The following is a 6,920-nucleotide window of genomic DNA, read 5'->3' on the forward strand; positions in this document are numbered from 1 at the left end:
TATTGTTTGATCCTCCAATTTGAGGGTTTTGTTGAATTTTAGGGTGAAGCTCCATGGGAGCTTGCTCCTGGCTTCTCTTGTACGCACACACATATATGTGTGTTTGTTTTTATTTATTTACTATAATGATTTTGTATAAAATCATTTTCTAGATATCCAACTTTGGTCCCTCATGTTTGATTCGTTATTAAGTAGGCCACAACCTACTTATTCCTAACAATATTCCCATCTCTTAACTAGGTTAAACATTCCTAGTTAACTTAGTGGGCTCGGGGGAAATTATGACTAAGTTTATTTTAGGTTCCGTTAACCCGGGCCTTTTATCCATTTTATTTCCTTAAAAGCTTTTGTTCACTTTTTATTTAATATTAGGATTAATCATTTAAATCCTAATATTTACCGGGTAATTTTGCCACTAACGGTACTTTACCCGTTTTTTAGTATTAACGGAGTTTGATTATCAAACCCATTTTCGGGGTGTTACAAGTCTACCCCCCCCCCCCCTTAAAGAGGTTTCGTCCTCGAAACCTTTTCTTACATAATTCATTGAGTTTAAACTCAATGTATTCGATCTTAGAATTCTTTTAAACATTACTTATATTTTTAACCAATCGTTAGTAGTACCAGAAAAGTATGGTAACATCTTTTTGGTTACTAATTGTCTACACATCTCATACGACATAGTGCAACTTGAAATAACGTAATTTTGTTATTTCCACTAGTTTAGTTAACTTAGCAATATCCATCGCTTTCATATACTATGGAATTCTTTATGAATCCATTACCTTGACCCGTTTAAAGGTCTTTAGTGAGAATTTTCACTTTTAGCAACAATTTCTTTTGTTTTCAAATTTATTCATTCGATTTAGTTATACCGAATCCACCGCTTACAAGCAAACCAAATTTCTTGATTTTAATTGCTGACCTTAACCGGTCTCGCTAACTAGACTTATTAGTCCAGTTACTTTTTACAGCTTGCTTGGTTATAATGTGATTCGTGTCCACAATCATCTCATATTTAATTCCGACCCATTACATGGGTTCATTAATATCTCGCGCTTTCCTTTATTCGGTTTGCGCTCATATTTGCATTCAATCTCGTCCCATTACCGGGTTCTTTATCTTTTCCAATGTTTCGTTTTATCTAACCCGTTTAACTTGTTCGTGTGAAAATTTGTCACTTATGAATGTCAAACTTCAATATTTGTTCGACCCGTTCAACTTTAAAATAGTTGAACATGATTTATCAAAACTTCTATTTACTTTATCTTGTCATCTTTTAGTAATGACTCAAAATCCAAGTCTTTTAACTTTCCATCCGAGTTCCCGTTTCTCGGTCTACGCATGTGTTTAATTCCTTACCCACCAACCGGGTGTTTTACCGAAGTCGTTATTATTGCAACCCTTACGGTACGCATTATGACTTCGTTTCGCTTTTATATTCCTACTTTGTTCTCAAGTTTGGCGTTTTACAAAAACGACTCGTTTATAGACATCCGCATTTTCCGGGTTCGAGTGTAAGTACACTCCCTCCCAAACACTTGTCTAAATCATTTTACATGCTTGCGTTTTCCGGGTTCGAGTGTAAGTACACTCCCTCCCAATTCATGTCTAAATCATTTTACATGCTTTCATTTTCCGGGTTCGAGTGTAAGTACACCCCCTCCCAATTCATGTCTAAATCATTTTACATGCTTTCGTTTTCCGGGTTCGAGTGTAAGAACACCCCCTCCCAATACATGTTTACATCATTTTACATGTTTCTTTGTCCCTTCACTTGGGCTCATTTTTCTAATGTAATACGCTTCCGTCTCTCGGCTGTGCGTTTACATTATTATCAAATATTTGCTCATTTGATTCTTTTGGGTACTTTTTAATTTGTCCCATTTATCCCGTCCTTACTACATCAGATGTAAATGTGTCTGCTATAAGAAACTCATGGTATCATATGCCACTACTTACTTGGCCAGAGTAAGCGATTAACACATGACATACACGACCTTATTATAGTTTTCACATCACACCCCATGTAAGTAACACCTCTATTTAGTTTTCTTGGAAATAATATCCTGGATAGGTATTCTATTCAGGTTTCCCAAGTTTGTAATTTACATATGCGACAATCATTCTTTACATGTTTGTTGCATATTGCTAATTGCGCGATTATATTTAAAAGCACGCACCTGATAATGCTTGCCCCGACGGGCGTCTCTTGCCATTAACCTTGTTCGCGGTCTTTATGCGATTTAGTCCTTAGTGAGCATGTTCCTCTTGTCATGCCCCGGACTATTCCTCTATCACATCCTTAATTTGTTTGTCCTTTGTCATCTTTAAATGCAAGTGTCCTTAAGTCAAGACATTCACAGAAGTTAGTAATGTCAACGTCAATAATCCCCCGTACTATAATACAAGGCTTTTTCTACTATAAGCGTCAACGCGCGTATTTTTGCCAACTATATCAATCATTTAGTTGGGGTAATGTGTATTACACGGTAACCCTATGTGTTATTTACAATACTTTAACACACTAAACCATTAACATACATGTACTTACCGGATTTACGATCAAGCCTCGAACCGAACACCAATCTTTATCAAGAGCGTAAGGTTTAAGTCCAAGCATGGTTCTCCCCACCATACTTGAATCTCTTAAACCAAGGCTCTGATACCAACTTGTAACACCCTAGTTACTAAATTACGGTTTTATATGAAATTACCACAATTAGATGTGTAGTTAAGACCACACATATTATATAAATGCGGGTTTATTAAAACTTTTAACAAATCATAAGTTATTCAACATAACTTAATCGAGTTCGTTGTTTAAAATTTACAACGTGGCAATGTGCGGAAACGTGTATCTATATCGTGTTCGGTTCTTCGTTGAGCTTGATCGTCTTCCGGCATCCAAAAGTACCTACATTTCAATACCATGAAATGCTTTAGTCATACAGGACTTAAAACGTGTCTAGACGAGTCCGAGAAACAAATGATAACAAAAACAAAATTTCAACCTGACCTCCACCGTAAATTACGGTGGCACCGTAATTTACGGTGGCCACTGGTTTTACATGCCCCTACCGTAAACCAGTAGGGGGCCACCGTAAGGCTTTTCATCTCCACCGTAAATTACGGTGGCACCGTAATTTACGGTGGACCCTGCATCCAGTTTCCCATTTTTGCCGTAATTTGACACGAAATTTTCCGTATCTTTCAAACCGCTTGTCCGTTTGGCCTACCGTTTCTTCCTTCGTGTTTGTAATTTGACTCTCCATCATTTGGAGTCAAAATCCGACATTCGGCTTAACAAAATTTAAGACTTCTAAGTCTTCGGCTTATTACCCTTTATACCAAATTTTGACCCGGTTATGCATTTTACCAAATAAACGTATTTATTTGATTCCTATATTTCATACGCTTCATCAAATAATTGTGATATACCATATTAGGTTCTAATCATAGGTTTATTCACAAATTAAACCCGTTTTCACTAGTATGCTCATTTTGACCCGTTAAGGATATTTTAAGCACTTTCGAGCCTAAAGACGCTTTCGATTGCTTCTAGTATTCCATCACCACATTTCTTACCCTATAATATCCCACCTCGGCTATATTAAGGTGGGTTTCTTGTGGTGATCTTACATATCCCAAATTTTACCTCTAGAATTCATATTTTACGGCAAAACTCTAATAGTGCCATTTGACTAAAAATAATACCTCTTTGAGCTTCTATACTCATTCTAAGTATCTACCTAATCATAGAACTTGTTTCCAAACAACCTTTAAAGGTTGTTTGTTCGAATTAGCCAACAAGGGCGTTTTGGTCAATTTTGTTCTTTTTACTACGAAAGACTCTCTTTCCCATTTATTCGACCAAAATAGCATATTAAACTACAACATGAATATGCGTACCTGGCCCGGATCAACAAGTAGACCCGATTTATACATTGTTTTCATTATCACACAATCAATAGTGATGAGATTTTTCTGATTTGCTAATCGGTCCTGTTAGCATAAGACTTGACAACCATATTAGTCGATATTGTCAAATGGCGTTATCACACCATTTGACCCGTTTGGCCTATAAGATTTGGCATTTTCAATAGTAGCAAAACATGGTTACTAATTGCCAATTTGTTCATCCGACCCATTTCGGATTTTTGCTACTAGACCCCTTTTTCTCTTAAACTCCTTTCTTATGTTTTCACCCGTTTGGCTTACGCCACGGGTGCCCCTTTTTAACTCCAATTTTACTTTAGCCAATACTTGACTAAATTTCCATTTTTACTCATTTTCTCGTTATTAGTTGCAGTTAAAATAATCTTAACGAAAGCTTCTTAGTTAATAGTCATTACATGACTAAATTACCGCTTCATCTCTTTTTACCATTATACATGGTTTTTATCATATTTGTTTGTTCCGACTCATGTTAATAACGTCGGAACCCTTAATCCGAATATTATAATAATCGCATTAGTAGTTTACAAAATAATGCATATTCTACAAAAAGGATGTAAGCGTCGCTTACCTTGCATCCGATTATGCTCTTTTTCCCATACACGAACCGTTTGACCCGTTCCTTGCCCAAGTCTCCTTCTAGCTTGTCAAGAGTCAAACTATCATTATGATTCGTAAGATGGTTAGATTAGTCATCAACATTATGACTATTTCATCTTACGGACTTTATGTCGAAGCCTATATTCGACTTCATCGTTAGTAAACTTAGCTTATTAAAGTTAACTACTTTCAATCACATGATTTACGACATTAAGTCTAAATCAACATGATGATTAGAACTTTTCTTGTTTCATATTTCGCCTACCTTGCCCTATTATTCAAATGTGGTTTTCACTAGAAATTTCAACATCTTAACTTTCATTGAGGCATTTCATCAAACACCTATTGGGCAGAATTTTACACATTTACAAACTAGTTCATAACTAGTCATTTTTTACCAAGATTCACATCAAAACAATCCCTCTATGTCTAGTGTTTGTGAACTACATTTAGAACTTACATCATAACATCAATATTCATTAATTCAACACTCTAAATTAAGTGTTCATCATTTTGTTGTAAAACCCACTTAGCTAGGTATGGTGATTTAACCAAACACCTAAATCATAGCTATTTATTCTAAATCTTCACTTAGGGTTTGTTCCTAAGCAATCCTACATCCCAAATTCAGCCATAACTTCTATGATTTATACATAGATCGTATCATTCAAGATTAATCGATTTTCACAACTTCAAGAATGCTAGAAATTCGACATACCTTACGATCCCCCTGACTTGGTGACCGTTTCTATGTATTCAGATCCGAGCTTGGCCATTGTTTGATCCTCCAATTTGAGGGTTTTGTTGAATTTTAGGGTGAAGCTCCATGGGAGCTTGCTCCTGGCTTCTCTTGTACGCACACACATATATGTGTGTTTGTTTTTATTTATTTACTATAATGATTTTATATAAAATCATTTTCTAGATATCCAACTTTGGTCCCTCATGTTTGGTTCGTTATTAAGTAGGCCACAACCTACTTATTCCTAACAATATTCCCATCTATTAACCAGGTTAAACATTCCTAGTTAACTTAGTGGGCTCGGGGGAAATTATGACTAAGTTTATTTTAGGTCCCGTTAACCCGGGCCTTTTATCCATTTTATTTCCTTAAAAGCTTTTGTTCACTTTTTATTTAATATTAGGATTAATCATTTAAATCCTAATATTTACCGGGTAATTTTGCCACTAACGGTACTTTACCCGTTTTTTAGTATTAACGGAGTTTGATTATCAAACCCATTTTCGGGGTGTTACAGTTCCTCGTAAACCGTGATCAAATCTGAGCCATACACCTATTACCCATAGTTTACAAAACAATGGGCAGCCCCTAGATTCAAGGATTGAGAGACAAGAGCAAAACCAAGGCTGGTTTTCAAATTCTGGTTGCTGGCAATGCTTTACGGACCGTAAGGTCCTTCATACGGTCCGTAAGGACCTGACCTGCACATGGCCAGTTTCAGAACTTGTCACTTTTGGCCCCTGCACTTGATAGTTGTCATTCCCGACACATTTGAGGCCCGTTAAACCATTTTTAAGGCTCTACAATGATGCCTAAGCATAGGGAACATGAAACATGCTCAAAAATATGCCGGATGTCGGTTCGTTTGGTCGTACGGCCCCGTTGTTCGGCTAATTACGACGAAATGCGGACGGACGCTAAAAACGATCCAAATTACGCGACGAATGGAATTTTATCAATCCAAACACTAAAATAAAATATTTTAGTGCTTACATAAATTTTTGGGTGTCCGGGGATATTCAGAATGCAAGATATGCGCGAAAATGCAAACTTGTGCACTTTTTGACACTTTTAGTCCCTGCATGACCTAAAAGTTTATTTTTTGCGCACCAAACACCTCTAAGCCTATATCTAAGCTATACAAAGTTTAAATAGAGTATAATTAACTCATGGTCATATTCCGGAAGGTTCGATACCCTACGAATTGACATGCTTTTGCAATTTGACGCTTTTAACCCCTTGTATACGAATATTGTCATAACTTTCTCATACTTAATCGAAACCTTGTGAAATTTTTATCACATATTCTTGTGAGTATAATTTATCATTACAAAGCTTCGGGTCCGCTAAAAGATCACTCAGAGGTATAATTTAAACATGTTGACACATTTAGCCCCTGTAGTTTGTTATTCCTCACTTTCTTTCACAATTAGCTTCGTATGATCCATGATTTATTCGTTTAAGGATATAAACATCATGTAGGGTTATTGAAAGACATATTTATTCATTGCTGACATTTTGAACCCTTACATTCACATACTTTTCTTGTTTGTCAACTTTAGTCCTTCATACGTAATCTTTCACACGTTCAAAGCTTATGACACATGTCAATACATTATTG

The 6,920-nt window shown here is 36.1% G+C and overlaps 1 long non-coding RNA gene across 3 annotated transcripts; it reads right to left on the minus strand.

Annotated features, from left to right (window-relative positions):
* Window positions 1-2,029: 2,029 nt before the first annotated feature.
* Window positions 2,030-5,334, minus strand: LOC110905251. Of its 3 annotated transcripts, none has more exons than XR_002572978.2 (3): window positions 5,276-5,334; window positions 4,529-4,616; window positions 2,030-2,345 (listed from the first exon to the last, which is right to left on the minus strand). It is a non-coding gene; the product is annotated as an uncharacterized LOC110905251 (long non-coding RNA). The 3 variants fall into 3 exon arrangements; XR_002572977.2 differs by lacking the exon at window positions 2,030-2,345 and adding an exon at window positions 2,888-2,917; XR_002572979.2 differs by lacking the exon at window positions 2,030-2,345 and adding an exon at window positions 3,831-4,005.
* Window positions 5,335-6,920: the final 1,586 nt, after the last annotated feature.

The sequence above is a fragment of the Helianthus annuus genome, chromosome 14 (genome assembly GCF_002127325.2).
Source record: "Helianthus annuus cultivar XRQ/B chromosome 14, HanXRQr2.0-SUNRISE, whole genome shotgun sequence".
Taxonomy (NCBI): Eukaryota; Viridiplantae; Streptophyta; class Magnoliopsida; order Asterales; family Asteraceae; genus Helianthus; species Helianthus annuus.